The 25134-nt window shown below is 47.7% G+C and overlaps 2 protein-coding genes across 6 annotated transcripts in view; one reads left to right on the top strand and one right to left on the bottom strand.

The window, feature by feature from the left end:
* The window catches only part of LOC119978050 (uncharacterized protein C7orf50), a 431834-nt gene that overhangs the window by 177423 nt on the left and 229277 nt on the right, over positions 1-25134 (top strand). The window lies entirely within an intron of this gene.
* The window catches only part of LOC119978049, a 97814-nt gene that overhangs the window by 9961 nt on the left and 62719 nt on the right, over positions 1-25134 (bottom strand). Inside the window, exons 1-2 of one of the 5 annotated variants that reach the window (XM_038819394.1) lie at positions 24743-24850; positions 24517-24637 (exon numbers count right to left, since the gene is read on the bottom strand). The exons of the other annotated variants lie outside the window; for them this stretch is intronic. The gene's annotated coding sequence lies outside the window, so the exon portion shown is untranslated. Of the gene's footprint in view, positions 1-24516; positions 24638-24742; positions 24851-25134 lie in introns of those variants that run through there. 5 annotated transcript variants of the gene reach the window in all.

The following is a 25134-nucleotide window of genomic DNA, read 5'->3' as shown; positions in this document are numbered from 1 at the left end:
TGGCAGGTTGGTGTAGTTCCTCTTCTCTCCACAGCAGTGCTGTCAATGTAGGGGTTGGAGAGAATTCGGCCAATCTGATTGAAGAACAGTCAGCCAATTGGATTGACTGGCAGCACTCTAAAGTGCGACTTCTTCCCGAGTGAGGGCCGGAAGTCCTACCTGCAGTCAATCAATGCTCACTAGAGCATACATTGGCTGTGTGGCAGTTTGAGTTGGCGGGTTGTGTTTCCTGCCGACTTTCGAATAGTGAAAGCATCAGAAAAATTCAGGCCCAAGTATTTCTATAACCCAGAACTAAATCAAAATATTGCGGAAAGTTCTATTGAGTTTGTGTGTGGCAAGATACTTTGCAGCAAATGAGTAATGCTCAACTTTAGGACACCTTCTCCCTTCCTGAAGCCTCGCATCCTGGTAATAATTTCACCATCTGCTCTGCTCAAACAACTGGGTTGCTGGTGTGTGTCACCAAATCACACTTCTTTCTCCAACACAATTCCTCTGCCTCCTTTTCCTTCTTTGTATACTTTATTCCACCCCTCTTACCGTTAAAGTCCTTATTGTTTGCATCTCCTCAAGACGCATCTTGAGTTTCTGCCTAATATAGCCTTCCTCCTCTCTGTGACTCCTCAAGGGTTCAAGGTGCATCTCAACTCCCTTAACCTCTTCACTAAATTCGTTAAGCACTCCCTTGATATAAGCTCCTTTACCAATATATTCAAGACTGCCACCTCAACCATGTCATATCCTGAGGTCCTTCTGCCCTCACGTTTCATCAGACTATATTTGGCCACTTTGGTGCATCCCAGACCACTCACATCCAGCTCCCACTAGTACCCCCACTGCTTTCTACATCTGTCCCAGGAAAGAGAAATCTTCCATAAGTCACCTCCAGCTGAACTTGCAAATTCCCAAATTTTAAGACTTGGTTGCAGGTGCATTGTTGTACATGTAAAGACAGTTGACTTAGTTGATATCACCCCCACTCCTCAAAAATATCACCCCTCTGCTCAGAAATATCACCTCCCTCCTGAAAAATATCATCCTCCTCCTCAAAAACATCATCCTCCTTCTCAAAAGCATCATCCTCTCCTCAAAAACATCATCCTTCGAGGGCAGCACGGTGGCGCAGTGAGTAGCACCGCTGCCTCATGGCAGAGAGGTCCCAGGTTCGATCCCGCCTTTGGGTCACTGTCCGTGTGGAGTTTGCGTATTCTCCCCGTGTTTGCGTGGGTTTCGCCACCACAACCCAAAGATGTGCAGGGTAGGTGGATTGGCCACGCTAAATTGCCCCTTAATTGGAAAAAATGAATTGTGTACTCTAAATCTTTTTAAAAAAAACATAATTCTTCCCTTCTCAAAAGTAGCATTCCCCTTTCTCAGAAACATAATTCCCCCTTCTCAAAATTATCATTCCCCTCTCTTCAAAACCAACCTCTTCCCCCATCCAAAAACAGATGGATGCTGCGAAGGGGAGAAAGTATCGCTGAGAAGCTATGAAGCACTGAATGGGCCTCACTATGTCACTTGAATGGTCTATCCACTAGGTGGCAGCAATGCATTTTCTTTGCTGAAAATAGTTATAATGCGGGACTGCCGGTACTCTGACCAGTAAAATTGAAATGCAGTGGCCCAGATTTTGCAGCCAAACTATGGCACTCAGCATTGCTGGAGGATTTACATATTAGTCTCACAAGGAAGGATTTCCCAGCATTTGCGAATCACTGCATGTTTCTGCACCATTCCACGGACAGGCGCCAGAATGTGGCGACTAGGGGCTTTTCACAGTAACTTAATTGAAGCCTATTCGTGACAATAAGCGATTTTCATTTCATTTCATTTCACTCCACGGTTAGTTTCACAAAAACATCAGCTGATCCTCAATCACTGCCCCTGCCCCCACCTACCCTCCAGTCAATACATTTCATGATGTTGCCTCATTTGGCAGATTTATTGCTAACTAAACTCAATGCAGAAAGTTAGGGCTGTAACTTAATTGCATACGTATCTTTTCAATGATTTATATTCTTGAAATGTCTGAACCCTCAACCCTGAATGGGGCCAATTAAAAGTGTGAATTATCATTCCTGCAGCTAGTACATTGTTTCGGAAGTTTTTAAAATGTTGATATAATGAGTGAGATTGAACGGCCACGCTGCGCTCAAAGAGCAGTCGCACCGTTGCCAATAGGAGCCGGGAGATCCTGCTCTTGGGATCTACCCGGCTTGCAACGCCTGGCAAGATCTACCCTGACCCCGCGGGACAGCTAGCCTCACTCTAATATGTTTCCCGAGGCACCTAAGGCTTTGGGATCAATCCCCATCGCCTCTGAGACTTCGGGTGAGCACCACATAGTGCTGGGCTTCGTAAATGGGGGCCAGACGGAACGGCACTCCTGCAGGTCTCCCAGGGGATCGGAGGCCCACAAATGCATGCCATTGGGCAGGGTGGTACCCGGATATTGCTGCCCAGGTGGCACTGCCAGCTGGCAGGGGCACTGCCAGGGTACCAGGTTGGCACTGCCATGGTGTCAAACTGGCATTTTTCTGCACGGTGGCGATCGGGCCGCATGTGTGGGTGTTCCTTTCCCAATATTCTCTCTTTCAACCCATCTGTGGTTCCCTCTCTTTCTATGTCCGATTGTAATTCACTCTATTTCCTTCTCTGTTGATCCTGTTTCCTTATTTATCTTTGGATCCGCTTATTGCTGCATTGCCGCCCCTTTATCAGCTCGCAATTTCAACTTGAAGCAAACTCTCCTTCAAGCTGAAATTTCAGGAAAACCTGGCCTGTTGAGTTCAGCTTGCATCATATCACTGTTTCCCCTGCCGTGGTAAATTGCAGATGGAATTAGCCAATTATTTAACATGGCAAGATATGATTTCTTCAGTTTCCCACTGTCTTGCTCCTTTGTCATGACCCTGTGAATGTTTCCTTAAGTTACCATTGAATCTGCATCCACTACGATTCCAGGCAGTGCATTCCAAACCAGGACAAAAGTCTCACGTGCTGTCCAATCACCGTAAGCCTATGTCCTCTGTTGACCAGCTGTACTGCCAGTGAAAACGGTTTCTATTTCCCCTATCTACTCTATCAAAAGTGTTCATCCTTTTGGATACCTCTTTTAATTTCTGCTCTAAGGCGAACGATTCCAGCTCCTGTGGACTCTCCACATAATTGAAATTCAGGGGACGACATTTCAGTAAGTCCCCCCCCCCCCCCCCCCCCCCAAGCCCTCCGAGGCTTTGGACGCCCTTTCCTAAGTGCGGCGCGTGGGATTGCACACACAACGCCATCCAACCCAGTAAAGATACCACCTGAGAGCAGTGATGATGATGATACAGTTTTAATGCTTACATTGAATTAAGGAAAATGGTAATTTCATTCAGTCTTAGCTGTTGCCAACTTTTCACTGTGAGGATCTTTTGAGGCTATACAAGAAGCACTGCGGGGGCCATCACCCTGGAGTAATCAACTGCAAAATTCAGCATTGTATTTAGCAGAAGTGCCAAAGCGCACTGAGCGTGCACATTGACATTTTTGGAATACTGTGAGATGTTGCCAGAAATTGGATTACTGTAATTGGACGTTTTGGCTAGAAACTGGTTTTCAAATTGCAGGTTAAATGACAAAAATAAGCGTGAAGCAAAATGAAGCTCCGCATGAGGTAACTGGTCTTTTGATCAGAGCCATCTTTTCACTCTTTCCAAAGGCTGCAATGTGGAAATAAGCGACTTTACTCACTAAAGCAAAATGCAGCGAAAGCTGGCAATCTGAGGGATAAAATGTAAAATTCCTGAAATACTCAGCAAGCCTGCCAGCATCTGCGGAGAAAGGGACAAGAGTTAACGTTTCTGGTCGATGACCTTTCATCGGAACTGGGAGAAGTTATTGATGCAACTGGGTTTGAGCAAGCATTGTGGCGGTAAAAGTGGAAAAGGAGGGAAGAACAAACGGGAAGGTCTGCGATGGGGTGGAAAGCAGGAGCAATGAAATTATAAAAGGGATGACCGCTCAAAGCCGAAGGAGATGGTAATGGAACAAGTAAAGAAACAAAATATGCTGCTGGAGGAGGCGCAAATAGTAAAGCAGAATCCTCACCAACAGTTGTTCTCTGAATAAATTGGGAATACCGGTTATTATGGTCTATGACCTGAAGTTGCTGAACTTGGATGAGGCTGGAAGACTGTAAAATGCCTCATCAACAAATTACTTCCACTACTTTAATAATTCTCTGCCTTGCACTCACGTTGAACCCTCTGTTCTGGACCCACTGCAGTGTCCCAGTGAAGTTCAGCACAAGATCAATGAACAGTTCCTAATCTTTCGATTAGGCATTGTAGAGCCTTCCAGACTCAATATTTCAACAATTTCAGGTCATAACCTCTACCCATTTTTTCTACTTTTGCCATTTACACCTCCTCTAGGGGCAGCAGGGTAGCATGGTGGTTAGCATAAATGCTTCACAGCTCCAGGGTCCCAGGTTCGATTCCCGGCTGGGTCACTGTCTGTGTGGAGTCTGCACGTCCTTCCCCTGTGTGCGTGGGTTTCCTCCGGGTGCTCCGGTTTCCTCCCACAGTCCAAAGATGTGCGGGTTAGGTGGATTGGCCATGCGAAATTGCCCGTAGTGTACTAGAAAAAGTAAGGTTAAGGGGGAGTTGTTGGGTTACGGGTATAGGGTGGATACGTGGGTTTGAGTAGGGTGATCATGGCTCGGCACAACATTGAGGGCCGAAGGGCCTGTTCTGTGCTGTACTGTTCTATGTTCTATGTTCTAGACCCATCCTTTTACATGTCTTGTTACCATCTCCTTTTGTCTTTCACCATCGACTCCTTTTGTCACAATCGGTCCTGTCTTCCACTTAATCACAGATCTTCCTCGTCCCACTCCCCCATCCTTGCTTCTGTCCTTGCTTAAAACTTGTTAGATCTCTAACTTCTTTCCAATTATGATGAAAGATCATTAAGTGTTATCTCTTATTTCTTTCTGCACTGATGTTGCCTGACCTGCTGAGTAATTCCAGCGTTTTTTGCTTTTATTTAAGCATTGCTTTGGATTCCAGCCATCTGAACACCCAACAGGGAAATGTTGGGGGTGAGGGGGGGAGGGGGGGGGGGGTGGTTAGAGGGCGGAGTTCAAGGTTTACTGATAGATTGCCATGGGATTGAATGGAATTGGATATGGTCAAATAAAAACAAAATGGATGGAAAGAATATTTTTACAAACTCTACAATTAGAACATAGAACATAGAACATAGAACAGTACAGCACAGAACAGGCCCTTCAGCCCTCGATGTTGTGCCGAACAATGATCACCCTACTTAAACCCACGTAACCCGTAGACCCATAACCCAACAATCCCCCCATTAACCTTACACTACGGGCAATTTAGCATGGCCAATCCACCTAACCCGCACATCTTTGGACTGTGGGAGGAAACCGGAGCACCCGGAGGAAACCCACGCACACACGGGGAGGATGTGCAGACTCCACACAGACAGTGACCCAGCCGGGAATCGAACCTGGGACCCTGGAGCTGTGAAGCATTGATGCTAACCACCATGCTACCGTGAGGCCCCGATTTTTTTTTTAAGATTGGTACAGCTACTAATATAATACTTCCTGAGAAGGTCACTGTCCGTTTATGGGTGGAATATGCTTTATTTACTGGCCTTAATTTATAAGTTCCCAGAAATTGAAAGAGCATCTAAACAGCAATGTTGGCAGAGTCAGATAAGATAAGCCCCAAGCTGCGCAATATCAGACAACATCATAGGTTAAAAACTAGTTATATGTAGGATAGAGAGAGATGGGGGAAGAAAACGTATGTAGCACTGGTGAGATTATGGGACCATAAGGAAGGATTCCTTATTTCACCTCATTTCATTCTCTCAGGCCTCAATTTAGCTAAATTTGATTCAAGCAGCATTGTGGTACAAATGATCTCCAAGGCTTAAGCCACTTATGCACATTGTCACACAAGGAAATAAACATAGCTTTGCAATGGAAACCACAAGTTTTGCTCTGCTGGCAGCCACTGTGTCTTTGAATTGGACCAGATCTAATCCTGTCTGCTTCTACAAGCCACCCGCCCACTCTAATACTCTACATTAATCAGAAAAGCAAAGGCACTTGTCTTAAATGATCGGCTGTCTGCTCAGTGATGGGTTTGGTAAGTGGGTTGTCAGCCTCCTTCACTCCGATGCATATTCAGTTCCTGTTAAGTATCGAGTTCCATTCTCCATTGAACTCGAGGCCATAACCCCTTGCGGTTCCTCATAATACATTCCTTTTTGTTTTGCAATGGGTATGAAAAGACCAGACTTTATCACTTTTGCATTGCAGAAATTGCCCTGCATTAGTTTGGAGGGTTCAACCTTTGTAGATCAGCAATGCTGCTTCAGCAGATCGAGGGGCTGAATAACAAGAGGCCACAGTATTGAAAACTGTGAGGGTAAATGATGAGTAAATAAGGTGTAATGAACTCCAATTGGCTTTATTGGTTGGCCAGTTGGAGTATGAGCTCCCTCAATGATAGCTCACTGAGGGGGCCCATATAATCACCTGTGTAGGCTTTGTGAGCCAGTCTTAAGTTGACTGGACTGCTAGCAGCACTGTTTGTAGCTGCTCCTGTAATATTGTTATTGTAAATAAGTATTGGTGTGGTGACTGAACTCCTGCCTCCCGTGGATCACTACAGTGGCGACGAGGTAAATTACGAATTTTGCAGAGACCAGCTGCCGCACTCGGAGGGTAAGCCTTGCCATTTTAAAAATTCCGTTTTTTGGGAGGTTAGAGGCATTCTACCCGGCTATTGAGGACTGGTCCCAGTATGTGGAGAGAATATGTTACTTCTTCCGGGCAAATTATATACTGACGGACGAAAGGAGACGGCTTATCCTGCTGTCGGCGTGCGGACCCTCCGCTTTCGCCATTATACGTAGTCTGACTTATCCCGATGCGCCGGACACAAAAACTTTCCAAGAAGTAACGGAATTGGTGAAAGAGCACTACGACCCAAAACCACCCCTCATTTTGCGTAGGTACAGATTCTACACAGCGAAGCAGGAAGACAGGGAGTCAGTCACGAATTTCTTGACCCGCCTGAGAAGTCTGGCGGAAAAATGTGAGTTCGGCCCGACGCTAAATGAAATGCTTTGGGACCGGTTAGTGTGTGGTATAAACGACCTCACAATACAGAAACGCCTGTTGGCGGAAACGGAGCTAGACTGCAGGCAGGCGTTACAGCTCGCACTGTCTCTAGAAAAGGCAGCAAGTGGGGCGCAGGAACTACAGGGCATGCCAATGGAGGTAGATACCTGTGAGAGGGACTACCACAACGGGTCCTGCTACCAGATAGCCGCTCTCAGGAAAAACCTGAGGAATAGAGGGAAAAAGGAAAACCCCAGAACTGCCCCCAAGTCTGCCAGGACTAACTGGAGACAGAGGGAAGTACCGGCTGAGGCTCCCCCAACAGAGAAGGACCGTTTCTGGCACCAGACAGAGTGGGGTAACAATGACAGAAACCCTAGAAGGAGGTGGCAAAAAGAGGAATAGCAGGTGGGGACGCAGGGAAGTACACAACCTAGACGCCCCATCCTCCTCCGAAGGGGAACAATTATATAATATTACAACGAAGAAAGCAGAACCCATTAGGATTACCCCACGGGTGAACGGGCGGCCGACAATAATGGAAATAGACACGGGTGCGGCCGTATCAGTAATGGGAGTGACAGCATTTAGAAAAATCAAAGATGGACTCCAGCCACTAACCTAACAAAAACATTGACGAAACTTAAAACCTACACGGGGGAACCCCTGGAAGTTCTAGGCTCAACTCATGTACCTGTGGAATATGAGAAACAATTGCACAGATTACCGTTGATGATAGTAGAGGGCTCCGGACCGAGCTTAATTGGACGGAACTGGCTGAAAGACCTAAAATCAGATTGGATGAAGATTTTCCAGCGTGGAAGCGGGCAGTTGAGTGGAGTACTCCAAAAATACCCGGAGGTCTTCCAGGAAGGTTTGGGGGAAATCATAGGCGTCAAAGCAACTTTGCACGTGGACCCAGAAGCCCTTCCGAAATTTTGTAAGGCCAGGCCGGTACCTTTTGCATTAAGGAAGAAATAGAAAGGTTAGGGTACGACGGCATTATCAGACCAGTACAGTTTTCGGAATGGGCAGCGCCGGTGGTACCAATTTTGAAGCCAGATGGCTCGATACGTCTCTGTGGAGATTTCAAACAGACAGTAAACAAATACGCACTGCTGGACAAATACCCAATCCCGAAAATAGAAGACCTATATGCCAAATTGGCAGGTGGGCTTTTGTTCACGAAACTGGACATGAGCCACGCCTACCTGCAGTTAAAACTGGACAAGGGCTCCCAGAAGTTCGCTACGATCAACACCCTGAAGGGCCTTTTTCGTTATACTAGGCTACCTTTCGGAGTGTCATCAGCCTGCTCTATATTCCAGCATACGATGGAAAATATTCTGCAGGGACTACCGCAGGTTGCGATTTATTTGGCCGATGTCTTAATCACGGGTAGAACAAACAGGGAACACTTAAGAAACCTGGAGGAAGTGCTCAGGCATTTCGCAAAGGCAGGCGTACGGCTAAAAAGGGAAAAATGTGTTTTTCTGGCCCCACAAGTGACGTACCTGGGATATAAAGTAGACAAGTCAGGCTTACATCCATTAGAAGACAGAGTAAGGGCAATAAAAGAAGCCCCAGCTCCCACCACGGTCCAGGACTTACGATCATTTCTAGGGTTGGTAACCTATTATGGAAAATTTATTGAAAATAGGGCGTCCATCCTAGAACCCCTCCACCAGCTACTAAAAAAGGGGCAAGAATGGAAATGGTCCACCCGCCAAAACCGAGCATTTAGGGACATTAAGGAACAGCTGTCATCCGAAAATGTCCTAGAGCATTATGACCCAAGGAAGGAGTTGGTGGTCACTTGTGATGCATCCCCCTACGGGGTAGGAGCCGTCTTAGCCCATAGAGGAAGGAATGGGGAAGAACGGCCAATAGCCTATGCTTCGAGGACTTTGGCGATAGCTGAGAGGAAGTACGCCCAAATCGAGAAGGAAGGACTGGCGGTGATATTCGCAGTAAAAAAATTTCACCAGTATCTGTACGGGCGGAAATTCACCATAGTGACGGACCATAAGCCGTTATTAGGGTTATTAAAAGAAGACAAGTCAATACCCCCGATTGCATCAGCTAGAATCCAACGCTGGGCGTTGCTACTGGCAGCGTATAGATACGTTCTGGAGCACAGACCGGGAACGCGAGCAGCACATGCAGATGCTTTGAGCAGACTTCCCCTCCCGGACACTCCGCCGCAAATACCAAAAGTAGAGGAGACAGTAATGACTCTAAATTTTTTGGACACCCTACCAGTAGACGCACAACATATTCGGTTGTGGACGCAAAAAGACCCAGTTTTAGCCAAGATGAAGCATTTACTGCTAACATGGGAACTGGAAAGACCAGTGGAGCCCCAGATGCACCCATACTGGAGCAGAAGGGACCAAATAACCGTAGAAGACGGTATCCTATTATGGGGAGCCCGGGTAATCGTCCCAGCTCGGGGCCGTCAGGCAATCTTAACTGAGTTACATCACGGACACCCAGGGGTGTCTAAAATGAAGATGCTAGCTCGAAGCTACGTTTGGTGGCCAGGTTTGGACACAGACATAGCAGCCTTGGTACGTCGGTGCCAGGAGTGCCAACAGGGGCAAAGAGTGCCACCAGCGGCACCATTGCACCCGTGGGAATGGCCAGGCAGACCGTGGACTCGCCTGCATATTAACCACGCCGGCCCTTTCATGGGCTCAATGTTTTTGGTGATAGTGGACGCCCCCTCCAAATGGTTGGATGTCCACCGGGTAAACACGGCAAGCACAGCATCGACAATTGAAAAGCTCAGGGCCTCGTTTGCAACACATGGACTTCCGGAGGTATTGGTGTCGGACAATGGAACGGCATTCACAAGTGGGGAATTTGGAAAATTCCTGAAGGAAAACGGAGTCCGTCACATCAAAACGGCCCCTTGCCATCCAGCGACCAACGGCCTGGCAGAGAGAGCGGTCCAGACACTTAAAGCGGGACTCAAGAAGCATCCGGCAGCGTCAATAGACACAAAACTCTCCCGCTGGCTGTTTGATTACAGGACCACACCGCATTCCACAACGGGCATACCGCCAGCTGAACTCTTAATGGGAAGGCGGCTGCGAACGAGGCTGAGTCTCCTTTTCCCAAATTTAACGGGGAAAGTGGAGAAACAACAGGAGGCCCAACGCAGGGGGCATGATAATAGTCGGCAGCAGAGACATTTCCAGGTGGGGGCACCGGTTTGGGTCAAGAATTATGGGAATGGACCAACGTGAGTCAAAGGCACAGTAGAGTCCCAAACAGGGCCAATATCCTATGAGGTTTCAATAGGAGGTAAGGTGCTGAAGAAACACCTAGACCAAATAAGGGCAGCGGAACCACACCTGGAGGCAGGCGAAGCAGGACCGCCTCAAGCTGGGATAGCCCAGACGGAAAGGATACCCACACCCCAGCCCCAAGCAATTTCTCCAGACCCTGTCATCCAGTCATCAGAGTCGGAGATGGACACACTCGACGAGACCGCCGCGACACCTCTCCCCGAGGAGGAGGAAGAACAACTTCCAAGGAGGTCATCAAGGAAAAGACGGGCACCTATAAGGTACACCCCGCCCACTTCGGAGAACGACCCGGCGGACAACACAGGTGACAGACCCAGACATGAGGAGCAGGAAGGAGCTCAGAGGAATGCCAGCTGGCAGGAATTCCTCGGACCTTGGTGGGGGAGGGGTGTAATGAACTCCAATTGGCTTTATTGGTTGGCCAATTGGAGTATGAGCTCCCTCAATGATAGCTCATTGAGCGGGCCCATATAATCACCTGTGTAGGCTTTGTGAGCCAGTCTTAAGTTGACTGGACTGCTAGCAGCACTGTTTGTAGCTGCTCCTGTAATATTGGTATTATAAATAAATATTGGTGTGGTGACGGAACTCCTGCCTCCCGTGGATTACTACATAAGGAGAAAGTGTTTCCAGTAGAGGCAGGGTCAGTAACCAGAGAGCACAATGAACATATGCCAAGCGGACATTAATGAAAAGGGTAGATTTTGTTTTTGACTTGTCTGATTTCATGGTCACTATGGTGGCAGTCGGGTCTAACTGTAATGATACTGTGTACACAATATCAATGAATTCCTCGGGGCAGTGTTGCAAGTCTCTAACTGTGTGGTCCACGTGGCATTCTTTGATAATATCCATAGTGTATCAGTGATGCTGCCCATCTATGGGGAAACAATGCAAGTCCTCATTGCACCGGTGACTATGCCAACAAATTTCTCCCTCTAATTTGTTTGGAGTTTAGGGGGGGCAGAGGAAAGGGGGCTAACTGAAGGTGTGGACATGCTAATTGTAGAGAATTACATCTGGTGACAGTGCGAGAGCTGAAGGAAGTAGAGGCAGGAAGTGCAAGTGAGCCAGAAGATATCGGTTTCACTATTAAACGCAGTGCTGAAGTATTTAGAAATATTTGCGAGGGAATTTATTCAAACTCTTCAACTTAACCACAAGGTTTAGTGATGGTGAGGCTCAGCAGGGAGGTTATGATGGAGCTGTATAAAACGCTGGTTAGGCCGCAGCTAGAGTACTAAGTACAGTTCTAGTCACCATATTACAGGAAGGATGTGATTGCACTGGAGAGGGTGCAGAGGAGATTCACCAGGATGTTGCCTTGGCTGGAACGTCTCAGCTATCAGGAGAGACTGGATAGGCTGGGGTTGTTTCCCTTGGAGCAGAGAAAGCTGAGAAGGAACATGATTGAGTGTGTAAAATTATAAGGGGCATAGAAAGGGTGGAGAGGAAGGAACCTTTCCCCTTAGTGGAGGGGTCAATAAGCAGGGGGCATAGGTTTAAGGTAAGGAACAGTACGTTTCGAGAGGATGCGTCGAAACATGTTTTCACCCAGAGGGTGGTTGGAATCTGGAAACTACTGCCTGAAAGGGTGGGTGGGGTGGGGGTGGTGGGGTGGGGGGGGTGGTGGGGTGGGGTGGGGTGGGGGGGGGGGGGGACGCTCGCAACATTAAGAACTATTTAGATGAGTACTTGAAATGCCGAAGCATACAAGGCTACGTGCCAAGTGCTGGAAAATGTGACGAGAGGCGATAGCTGCAAAAGATTAGCTACTCGGTTGCCTTCATTCCAGGAAGAAAAGCCCAAATCTATCCAGCTTTCCCTCGTAACTCTGACCCCGACATTGCAGGATCAGCCTATTGGGTCGTCTTGGCTCTGGGTTCAGCACTTGAATGCCTCTGTCATTCTCAGCAATCAGAACTCAACACTAGGGGATGGATTTTCCACTGCTCCATCAACCGGTATGAAGACAGGGGATGCACATAAAATCCAGTGGATGAACATCCTGCCACATTCCTGTCTGTCCGACCTGTCTGAAATGTTACGTGGGCGGGAGAGGCATCAGCGACTAATTGAGACCTGTAAGTGGCCATGAAGACCTTATCCTCGCTCTGCCAGTATTTAACCAGTGACATAGGCGAGGCCCACACCATGCGGGAAACCCAGCAGCTTTTTAGCTGCCTGGTCTGGTGTCAGGAAAGCAGTGGGGCACTCCGATGGTGGAGTTCCTGATTTTCCTGACGTGACGGGCACTGTTTTGCCAAATTTTCAATGTCCGAGTCAAGCCCAGATTACCAGACGTAGCTCCTTGCAATCATCTTTGTTTTGGAGACTCCTGAGTGGCCATCTTCAAGTGGCCTGGGCGAGGGATGATCACTCGGGTTCCCCACAGGATGATGCCATCTTCCACACTGAATTCTAGGCATTTAGATTGGAAAGACTTTAGGTCCTTTGTACGGTATCCTTGAATTCCGCTGCTTTGGATCGCTTGGCGTAGTTTTGCCAGTGTGGGGTCCTTCTGGGTCCATGTCTATAATTGTTTGGCAGATACAGGCGGAGTGTCCATAAAGCTTAAAGTTATGATAACTTGTTGATTAATGGCTGAGTTGAAGAGCATGTGAGCAGTGGTAGGCGATTCAAGGTTTTGGAATTGTCTATGTGCATTCCTGGTCGGTGCGCAAAGGGGTACTCATAAGCTATCAACAACTTTGCCCATTGTTGGATCTACGCCAAGGTGATGGGAGGGATCACTTTGTCCTCTTTGAAAAGGCCCAACAGGGGTTTATGGTTGTGTCTTCTGTAGACATACAGATGTAATTTCTTCACTCTGAATATCATGGCTAGGCAGTGGTTAGGACTGTTGCTTCACAGCTCCAGGGACCCGGGTTCAATCCTTTGCTTGGGTCACTGTCTGTGCGGAGTCTGCACGTTCTCCCCTTGACTGCATGGGTTTCCTCCAGGCGCTCTGTTTTGTCGCAAAAGACCTGCTTGTTAGGTGGATTGCACATTCTGAATTCTCCCTCAGTGTACCTGAACAGGTGTTGTACTGTGCCGATTAGAGGATTTTCACAATATCTTCATTGCAGTGTTAATGTAAGCCTACTTGTGACACTAATAAAGATTATTATTATTTTTTGATTTCCACATAGCGTTGTTCCGCATCTGCCTGGGTTCGTGATACATATGCAACCGGTTGCTTGGTGTCATCATCCCATCAATGGGAGGGAACTGAACCTGCTGCGTACGGAGAGGTGTTGCATGTTAGTACCCTCAGTCCTGTGGGATCGTAGCGTGCCAAGATGTTGGGCAAAAGCAGCTGCTGCTTCACTTTTATGAGTGCTTCGCCCTGTGGTGCCTGCCATGGTCACTTTAGGTTCTTCTTCAACAATGCGTGCAGGGGTGCCAGTATGGTGTCTAGGTTGGAGATAAATTTCCCATAATAGTTGATGAGGCCTAGGGACGACATCAACTCCGTTGTTTCACGGTGTGGGTGCCCCTTTTATGGCCTTTACTTTGTCCTCGACAGGGTGCAGGCCGTCTTTATCATCGCGGTTTCTGAAGCATGTTACCTCGCCCGCCTGAAACATGCACTTTTCCCGCTTGAGGCGGATCCCGTGTCAGAGAATCACCATAGGACCCCTCCACGTTTGCCAGGTATCCTTTATTGGTGGCTCCTGTGATTAATACATCATCATCATTAATAAACTGCACTCTAGGCAACCCTTGAAGGATATTTTGCATTATGCACTGGCAAATGGTGCATGCTGATGAGACTCTGAAAGGCAAGTGCGTGTATTCATATAACCCCTTTTGGATGTTGGTGGTGACATATTTCCTAGATGCTGTATTGAGCTCCAGCTGGAGGTTCATGTCCAGCTTAGTAAATGTGTGGCCTCCAGCCAGTTTTGCATACAGGTTTTCGATGCGTGGCATGGGGTACCGGTGAAGGCGGGAGACTCTGTTGACAGTTAATTTATAGTCTCCACAAAGGCGTGCTGACCTGTCGGGCTTTAGTACCGGAACTACGGGCGCACCCCATTCTGCAAATGGCCGTATAATGCCAAGGCTCTTCAGCCGTCTAAGTTCAGGCTCTACGTTGGTGAGCAAGGCATAGAGCAGTAATTTTCAAACTCAGGGTTGTGGGTGGATTACGGAGTGATTTGTCACAGCGTTCCTGATTACGGGAAAAGTGTCTAAAGGCCTTGACTGGCTTTTAAAAATGCCGATCGTGACTGGCTTTCAGACTGATGGACGTCCCACGTGTGCATGCCCCCTTAGCCGGATGTAGCAGTGCCTAGGTCCGGAGTCCGCTGGGGCAGACCACCTTCTCTGTATGTCAGTGTGCTGTCCCAGCAACAGATTCTTCTTTAAATCGATTGGTCTTCCTGCCAGAAACAGCGGCAGAGAGCGGGTCACACTCCTGGTACACTGACATCACGAACTCTGGGCGTGAAATTACTGAGGAGAGCTTCCTCCGTTTTGTAGCTGCCAACTACTGAAGAACTGAAGATGGATCTTTTTGGACGAAGGGAGAGAGGGCCAGAGACACAAACAGGCCAGGATCTCGCGATTGAATCTGCTGGAGAGAGCTTCACAGGAGAGTCCACGGAGAAAAAAGCAGTGCTGGTGTGAGCTCTGATGAACAACCCATACAGAAATGTAACATTGAATTGCAAAGCAAGTGAGATCGTGAGAACCAAGCAGGCTCACCTGTCGCATTAAAGGTAAATGAAAATGCTGGGTCGGGACGTTTAGCCGGCGTGGATCCTGAAGGTCGGTCGGTTGGTAAAAATGGGTCCCTGGAAATACGCGCTCCGAAGTATTTAGGTAGGGCCCCTGGATCCATGTTGATTAGTGCCCTTGCTCCTTTGATTTTGTCTTCCTGAAATACCTTAGTATATTTTCTGATGACTTTGTATAGGCCACCAGTTCACATTTTGAAAACTTGATGCCAGTCCAGTTGAATTTTTTGCAGGGAGCCTTTGCTCAGAAGACTGGGTCGTGGTCCTTGTACAACTAATGGGGGGGAGGGTCTGACCGTCTGTTGTCCATGTGTGACCGGGATCACGGTGGTGCCTATGATTCGTGGAGGATCCCCCCCGTGTAAGTGGCCAGCTTGGCCTTGGTGTCTCACAGACCCAGGCGCACGATGCCCGTTCAGAGATGCCTGAAGGTCTGTTCTCCTACAATGTAGAAAGCAGTTCCTGGGCGGGATTCTCCGCCCCGCCACGCCACTTTTCTGCCCCGACCCACCGCGGGATTCTCCGTTACGCCGGCTGGTCAATGGGGTTTCCCATTGTGGGGCAGCCCCACGCCGTCGGGAAACCCCTGGGCACCGTCAAAATGGAAAATCCCGCCAGCGGAGAAACCAGCCCCCTGTGTCCACTTCCATTTCCAGGGGGATGCCCATTGGCCTGGAGTTTAATTTTGATTGACGAAACTTTGGGCATCGTGATGCAGTTTAGCTGCATCAGTACATCCTATTTGGGCTGTTGTATTTGCAAGGCCTGGGCCTGAGGTGGCTTTGGCTTCTGGCCTGAGCGATACACATGGTTAAGATCCTGGCAACTTTGCCTTGGGCATATCCATTGGTCGTAGCTATAGTACTCTTCCGACTGTTCCCCCAAGTTCTCAAGGCAAGCTTCTTTATCATTTCTGGGGTTTTGCGGCCCTTGACACCAATCAAGTTGTGCGCCGTGGCTGAGTGGTGAACGGGTGGTGGGTGGGGCGCAGATGTGCTTTCTATGGGGAGCCCAAATTTCCTATATGAAAATGAAAATTGCTTATTGTCACAAGTAGGCTTCAAAGGAAGTTACTGTGAAAAGCCCCTAGTCGGCACATTCCGGCGCCTGTTCGGGGAAGCTGTTACGGGAATTGAACCGTGCTGCTGGCCTGCCTTGGTCTGCTTTCAAAGCCAGCGATTTAGCCTATACGGGGGTCATTCGACAATGAGCACGCTGCAGTCCATTGAACCTTGGTTCCTGGGCCTCTTTCTCAGCATTTCCATGGACAGCACCAGCTCTATGGCTCTTGTCAGGTCCAGGGCGGGTTCTGCAAGCAGTTTTCTCCATGTCGCGATGTTGTTTGTCCCATATACTAATCGATCTCGTAGCATCTCCGGCAGGGATAACCCATACTCATAGTTTCCTGAGCCTGGTCAGGAAAACTGTTATTGGTTCTCAAGGGATTCTTCTGGCCATATTAAACCTGAAGCCCTGGAGAATTGACGATAGCCTTGGTCGTAGTGGTTTGCCACTAATTCTACCAGTTCTTGAAAAGGTTTTGAGTCCGGGGCTGCCGGGTAAGTCAGGCGCAGCAGGGCACCAGGGCTCCACAAGCAGTGAAAAGGATTACCTTTTGCCGGTCGTCACCTTCTATGCAACTCTCACAAAATAAATAGTTAATTTTTTCAGCATACTGGGATGAGTCCTCTATGCCTGCGTCATGCAGCTCGAATTTCCAAAACAGTGGCTTTCCGGGGTTCTTTCTGTATGTTTCCTTAACAGAGTTGTTTTTTTTAAGCAGGGCAATCTAGAATCCTGTTCTGTTCCTCGTCGCCAATGTAGTAATCCAGGAGACATGAAGATAAAGGTTTAAACAGATTTATTCTAAACTCAGAAGTAAAGCCGCACCTGTGGCACACGACAGTAGTGTCCCAGCCCGGAACTATCAGTCTGGTTCTGGGGTGGTATTTAACGGGCTTGATAATGTCTCCCCGCCTGGTGAGCTTCTGCCCATTACAATGAGCCCCACTGGGAGATAGACGCGTGATTCCCTGTGGTCCTCGTGAGGATAGTCACAGAAATCATAAGATTTTTATTGCGAGACGCTACTCAATAAACGTTTTGTTGTGATCTCTCCGTCCCTTTGCCCCTCTCCTGAAGAAATAATAACCAAGTTGAAATTTGCTCTTTTAATCACGAGAGGTTCCATCTCAATATTGCTATAAAAGGGGGTGTTAAGTGAAGTGCAAGCTGGAAGGCGATGGATGGGATTGTCCAGTCCCACTGAAAGTCAATGGACTTATGGCTAGACTACCCAATCTCCCGCGGTTGGTCCCACCACAATGGGGGCCAAACAATTCCAACCCACCTCCCACCACCGTAACTGGGTCAATGGTAGCTGGAGGTAAAAGTAACTAACCTGTTGGCATTCACAGCTGGGAATATGTTTTTGGGGGAAGGGGTCTTAAGAGTTCCAAGAACCTCAGGACAGGACGTTTAAATTGTTTGAAAAATAGAGTTTTATGAAAGAAGCAGAGAAATTTACAGCATTAGTGAAGGAACACAACCAAACAAATATCAGCGGAACCAATGCATTTAACAACATGATAATTATAATGCCAATAAGCATTATCGCTAAGAGAATTACGCATTATGTACAAAGAACCAAGCCAATTGGCGCAATTGGGCCCACGCTGGCAATTATGCTCAACATGAGCCTCCTCCTGCTGTACCATCTCACCCTGTGAACGTTAATGAGGTCTATATGGAGTTAGAATGATGTGGCAATGTGTGAGGAGGCATCTCTAAACATTAAAGACTGATTGTTGCAATGGAGTTATTTCCTTTGGATGCTGAATACGTTGAGTTTATGTCCTTTCACCTGCTAGTGACAGCCAGCACTGACCACATCCACCCGCCCACCTTGTACGTGTCTGTAACCCTGATCTGAGTAATGTTGTGCTCTGTAATATTAGTCAAATACCAGTAAGTTCTAGTTTGTTCAAAGAACGCAACTGCTGTGATAAGTGGCTAATCCACATTGATCAAAATAAGCAGTGTGCACTACACAACTAATGCCACTAGCTTTGTCAAATTCTGTTTTGTAATACTCTTGTGATGTGCCTTTGGTGTTTACTACATTAAACATGCTATAAAAATGCAGGTTTTTATTTGTACTTACTGAAGTATGTCAATAACTCCCCACTACACTGTCTTAAAAAAAAAATCAGTACATATAAAATGGTGTTTGGATAAAATAAGAGTGAAGAAAGAGCACTTGGGATTGTTGTGTCTCTGAAAACCCCGAGTTATTTTATCTTCAATGCATTACTTTGAGGTGCAGGAGCCATTTTGACGACTAGAAGATATGTAAAGGACGATGAGATGATTCGGCTGTTTGTGCCAATGTTTGTCGAGATGTACACAACACTGGAATGCTTCCAGTGTTTCTTGCAACTTGGCTATGGGATCCAAAGGAATCATCACAACAATTAGGCCCTCATTTTACCTAAAATACCTCTGCTAATGCAGCAACCCCCCCACCCCACCCTACTGCCAATCACACCCCCTGCACGGCATTAGTATCAGTCTATTCTCAAATTCTGGAGTGAGGATTGATCACACACCTTGCAACTCAGCTAGGGATGGTGCCAACTGAGCCAAAGGGACATTACAGCATGGCATCCTGGTAGTGCCAGCCGAAAGCCATCCTGGCACTGTTAAGATGCCAGGATACGGGCAGCACGGTGGCGCAGTGAGTAGCACTGCTGCCTCACGGCGCCGAGGTCCCAGGTTCGATCCCGGCTCTGGGTCACTGTCCGTGTGGAGTTTGCACATTCTCCCTGTGTCTGCGTGGGTTTCGCCCCCACAACCCAAAAATGTGCAGAGTAGGTGGATTGGCCACGCTAAATTGCCCCTTAATTGGAAAAAATAATTGGGTAATCTAAATTTAAAAAAAAAAAAAAAGATGCCAGGATGGCATTTTACCTGTGTCGGTATCAGGCCTGGGGGTGCCCTTCCCACAGGAGTTGGGGTGCGGGGGGTAATCGGGGACCCCCAATAGGTGGGTTGGGTGTTGGGGAGCTCTGTGGTGCGGGGGGTGGGGGAGTTGAGAGATTGGGGGAAAATGACATCCCAATCTCCTCTGCGCTCAGTGCAGGAAGTGACGGAGTGAGACCTCGGAGGGGGCATTCTCCACCAGGGCACAAATAAAAACAGTACCATTAGATAGCATTGGGAACGGTGCTGCTAATCCCGCCCAGAACGGACTCTACTTTTTTTAGTTAGATCACGCCCTGTGATAATAATTCAATTTACAATAAATTCACAAATTCACCTCTCAGTTATACACTTGTGGTTTCAGAAGTAAAGTGTTGGGGGAAAGCTAATCCTCCTGTCCAGGACTTTTATCGGAGGGAGGAAGCTGGGAATCAACTCAGCAAATTGTGACCGTTTCTTTTCTGTTTGTTTGTTAAGGGGGAGAGGGAAAGTATTGCTCGTCTTGTCCTCGTCTTTCTTTCCCTGTAAATTTGAGTTTGAAAACTCAACCTAATATCTTTGCCTCCTGCCTCTCCAACTCCAGTAAGAAAATAAACAAGTGAGTAATTGGGTTTTTGGGGGGGGAAAAAAACAAAAGTTGCCACATCCAATTTCTGATTTGAGATTTTCTAACATTAAAAATAGAGGTAAACCATCTGTCACAGGTTATGGTGAGAAAGAAGCGTGTGGAATAACCAGTATTTTAGGCCCAAGCTTTGACCCAACCTAACGTCTCTCTCTAGCAGTGCACTATTTGAGCTCCGCCCTGACATATCAGGAATTTTATTACTTTGTGTTCTGGGTTCTGGTTGGTGTGACCTTTATAAGTTTGTGTCAGAGGATGATTATGAAATCTGAACTATGAATACTGCAGCTTAATGTGAACTATATGCTTCAACATTACTACATAAAAATCAATGCAGATGGATCTCATTCTGAACTGAGTCATCCTGTTTAGGAGAAGTTCCTCTCCAACGGGAAATGGAATTTTTTCCTCAACCTGCTGCCTCCACCCCCATTTCCTGGATGTGTGACCTCAGCCCGAAGCCCCAACAATGGTCACACCCAGATGTTTTTTTAAGAGATCTACACTGTAATTCAAACGGAGTCGACAAATCTTAATTTAGTGTTTTAAAATCTTGGTGGAGCAACCTGAAATTTATTGTCTTGAAATTCCATTCTCTTGCTTCTAGACTTTTAGGGAAGCGGGTTGTAATTTTTCACACGTTCATTTGCAAAACGGGCAAGTTGGAATTTTACTGCCTTTTTTATAACATACTAAATAACCTGGATTCATGTGGAACCCTCTCTCATTCTTAGCACTGACCTTTGTCACCCCTCAGTATGACAAGAGTTCAGAGGTCAGCCCGCATTGCGGAAGAAATAGAGGCGTCATACTGGGTTGTGGTGAAGGGTTTTCAATATTTCACCAGTGTCCAACAATGCCCCATTTTCCCGATGGTTCTGCCCCACTCTTTCACCCCCCCCCCCCCCGACCCCAATGCCCTCTCAGTGATCCTTGACATGATTTGTCTTCCTTGCTCTACTGCTACATCTAGGTGTGTCCCCAGCATGCATATCTGAGGTGGAGGCAGCCAGCTGCTTACCTCGTCCCTTGTTCTTTGATGCTCCTCTGGGGGGGTCTGGGGTCGGAGGGCCCCAGCGTACCTGTCGGCGGCACGTGCACAGCCGTGTCACCCTGTTACTTGTGCAGACTGTGAGAAACGGCGTTGTCAGAGGGATGTCACTCGAGGAGCTGGTGGTCACCATCGCCACTCCATGGGATGGATCTGGGTTGGCACCAAGTGCCCCCTCCTCCTGGTTGGTGCCCATAGGGCCCTGGGGTTCGCCCCGGGACAAGAGGGGTAGCTGGTTCGAGACCCGACTGCCCCTGTGTAATCTGGTTCTGCCAGCCCTGGCGGCACCCCGATGTCTGCATCATGATGTCGACACCTTCGGAGATGCTCCTCAGTGACTGGGCCTTGCGCTGCAGTGTCTCGGCAAAGCCCACCTATGTCTTGAACAGTTCCGCAGTGCCTCGGCCAATCCCATCTGAGACCAGGACATATCCCGTAGGATCTTATCAAGGTCAGCCTGGTACTGGGTCATGTCCCCCAGTGAGTTGGACATTCTGTCGAGGCCCTCAGCCATGGCCGTCAGCAACTACGCCACACCTTGGACACCTCCACTAATGCTGCGGACGCTGTGCACCTGGCTCTCCATTGCGGTCGCCACCCTAGGAGTGCTGGCCTCAGTGCCATGCATTGCAGGTGCCATCTCCTGTGGCCGTAGCCTTTGTGACTCCTCCAATCGGCTATGGGTCTGCTGGAGTATCACTGACATCTACAGCTGAATGTTCCAGCCGCTCCCTAATGTCTCCACCAGCTCCGGGATAGCATGTTCCATAGGCTCACTATCTGGCTGGGAACCTGCTGGGTCCTGGGATCCAGCAGACCTCCATCTGCTGTTCCTGTCTCCAAGCTTTGTAGCAGTGAATGCGAGCTGAGTGGGGTTGGCTGTGTAAATATTGTTTAAGTGCTGTTCGACCTTGTTAGGGGTGGGGTTGGTGAGCCTTCATTTGCAGCATAAAGCCAGTGGGGCCTCGTTAAGTGGGCCAATTAATGTTTGTTGCTGGCCGAGCGCCGGGGATCTCACGGCAGTTCCCGCTCAGTACCACACTTTGAAATCTTCTGGAGAATTGTGCCCATAAAATCCTTTAATGTCCCATTCTTCTCATAATAAAAGACAGCATTCCATTAATCTGCTTAATTACGTACTATACCTGAATACTCACTTTTTGTGACCCAATAGTACTTGACATTTTGTTCTCCAGAACTTGCCGCATCCCTAGCCAAGCTGTTCCAGAACATCTACAACACTGACATCTACCCAGCAATGTGGAGAATTGTGCAGACACGTCCTGTATGCAAAATGCAGGACAAAATGGACAAAAGAGGGCGGCACGTTGTTGCAGTGGTTAGCACTGCTGCCTCACGACGCCGATGATCTGGGTTCGATTCCGGCCCCGGGTCACTGACCGTGTGGTGTTTGCACATTCTCCCTGTCTCAGCGTGGGCCTCATCCCTACAACCCAAAGATGTGTAGGGTAGGTGAATTGGCCATGCTAAATTGTCCCTTAATTGGAAAAACATAATTGGGTACTCTAAATTTATAAAAAGAAAAGAAATGACCAAAAGAGCTGAACTTCCGACGTGAGGTGAGCGTGCCTGCGCATGACATCAAGGCGCATTTGACCAAATGTGGCATCAAGGAGCCCTAGTAAAACTGGAGTTAGTGAGAGCTGGTTTGACTCACACCGAGCACAAAGGAAGATGATTGTGGTTGTTGGAGGTTAGTCATCTCAGCACCAGGACATTGGTGCAGGAGTGTTCCTGAGGAAAGTGTCCTCGGCGCAAAAATCCTCAGCTGCTACATCAATGACCTTTCTTGCATCATAAGGTCAAAAGGAGGGATGCTTGCTGTTGCACAATGTTCAGCACCATCAGATACTGAAGCAGTCCAGGTCCAACTACAACAAGACCTGGACAATATCCAGTCTTTGGCTGACAAGTGCAAGTAACACTCGCACCACACAAGTGCTGGGCAGTCACCATCTCCAACAAGAGAAAATGTAACCATCATCCCATGACACTCAGTGGCATTACCCTCACTAAATCCCCTATTACCAACATCCTAGAGGTTACCATTGACCAGAGACTCAACTGGACTAGCCAAATAAATGCTGTGGCGGCAAGAGTAGATTAGAGGCTAGGAATCCTGTGGCGAGAAACAGACCTCCTGACTCCTCAAAGCCTGTTCACAATCTACAAGGCGCAATTCAGGAGTGTGATGGAACATTCTCCAGTTGCCTGGATGAGGGCAGCTCCAACAACACTCAAGAGGCTCAACACCATCCCCTACAAAGCAGCCCGCTTGATTGGCATCCCTTTCACAAACATTCATCCCCCCCGCGCCGTGTACGAGATACACTGGGGGAACTCACCAAAGTTCCTTAGACAGCATTCTCCAAACCCATGATCGCTGCCATACAGAAGGACAAGAGCAACACATGAACTGCAGCGGCAAAAAACAAAAAAATCAGCTCACCACCGTTTTCTCGAGAGGAATTCGCTGTGGGGAAAGAATGCTGGCTCAGCCAGCGAAGCCCACATCCCTTGAATGTATTTTTTAAAAATGCACGAGAACATCTAGATCCTTGGAACTGCAGCCATTCACCATTTCAGGAATACTCTGCCTTTTTGTTCTTCTGCCAACATGAACAATTCACATTTTCTTCAGAAACCCCCTATTATGTCACAACATAAACCAAACTGACTCTAATTGCCACCAAGAAGAATTTTTAAAAATTATCTTTTCAATGTCTGAAATCTTGCCGTAATTATTTCCTTTTACCCGGGAAAGTTAAACCAGGAATTTTTAATTCTCCGCATTCCCCCGGCTGAAGCTAAGTTCTTCCCCAGACTATGACATGACTTTTCAATCTAATTAGAGCCTCTCATTGCCAAACATTATTTATAATGTTTTGCTTATTTTTGTACGAACACTCCAAACCAGACCCGCCCACGTTGCTCAAAACGTTTTCTCTTCTATTTGACCTGATTCTTTCCTTCATTCTCCTTCCACCTCTACGTTGAACTCTCTGTAATCTACAGTAAGTCAGTTGTTCACTACTCCTTGCAGTTCATTCTTAATGTTTTTCCTCTTCAGCTGAGATATTTAAAAATTAAATTTAGAATGCCTAATTCATTTTTTCCAATTAAGGGTCAATTTTAGTGCGGCCAATCCACCTACCCTGCACATTTTTGGGTTGTGGGTGCGGAACCCACGCAAACACGGGGAGAATGTGCAAACTCCACACGGACAGTGACCCAGAGCTAGGATTGAGCCTGTGACCTCAGCGCCGTGAGACAACAATGCTAACCACTGCGCCACCGTGCTGCCCCCCCACCTGAGATATTTTTAACCTCTTCCCTCGCCTGCTCCAGGATTTTGGTCCACCCCCCGTCTCACCCAGTTCAGACCCTTCACTGAACTAAAAACAGAAAATGCTGGAACACCCGGCAGGCCAGGCAACATCTATGGAGGGAGAAGCAGTGTTAACAGATAGAATTTGGTTCTGTGAATGGCTTTTTCTTTCATTCATTTGTGGGATTTGGGTGTCGTTGGCTAGGCCAGCATGTATTGCCAATCCCCAGTTGTCCTTGAGACGGTGGTGGTGTGCTGCCTTCTTGAACCGCTGCAGCCCATGTGGTGGAGCTACACTCACAGGTGGTTAGTGACATGAAACGTTAACTCTGTTTCTCTCTCCATGGATGCTGTCAGACCTGCCGGATCATTTTCAGCACCATCGCTCTTTACTTCAGATATCCGCCATCTGCGGTACTTTGCTATTTTAACAGGAAAGAGGAGATCAGGTTAGCATGTTTCACCCGCTCCTGTTTTACACAGGTGAATGTGGATGGTGCTTTTTAGATTACAGTGGCGTTACTAACTCTGATTAGATGTATCCCTGGAGGTTTCATCATGTGGTTTGCAGCCTCCGAATGCCCGCTCAGTCTTTATTCCCGACCCCCGGTATTTTATAGCTAAGAAATTATAAAGTGTCTAAAGTAAATGGAAAAAGAAAATAGTTATTTTTGATACAGCCCAATGACTTGTCTCCAGGACTGCTCTCAGCAGTGTCCAGAAGATTAATGTTCAATCCCTGAAGATTCCAGGGGGAATCCCAGAGGGTTGGCAACCCTAGGCTGCAAGATGAACAAACACAGGGTTAAACAGCGGGAAGCGGAGGAATTTTGTGCGGCAAATACGGCCAACAATGGACTTGCACATGTCCCAGTGTAATGAACATTCCTTCTGTCTCGTGTATCTAAGCTGTTGATGG

This window comes from Scyliorhinus canicula, chromosome 15 (assembly GCF_902713615.1).
Source record: "Scyliorhinus canicula chromosome 15, sScyCan1.1, whole genome shotgun sequence".
Lineage (NCBI taxonomy): Eukaryota > Metazoa > Chordata > Chondrichthyes > Carcharhiniformes > Scyliorhinidae > Scyliorhinus > Scyliorhinus canicula.
This window is presented reverse-complemented; position numbering and strand designations above follow the sequence as displayed.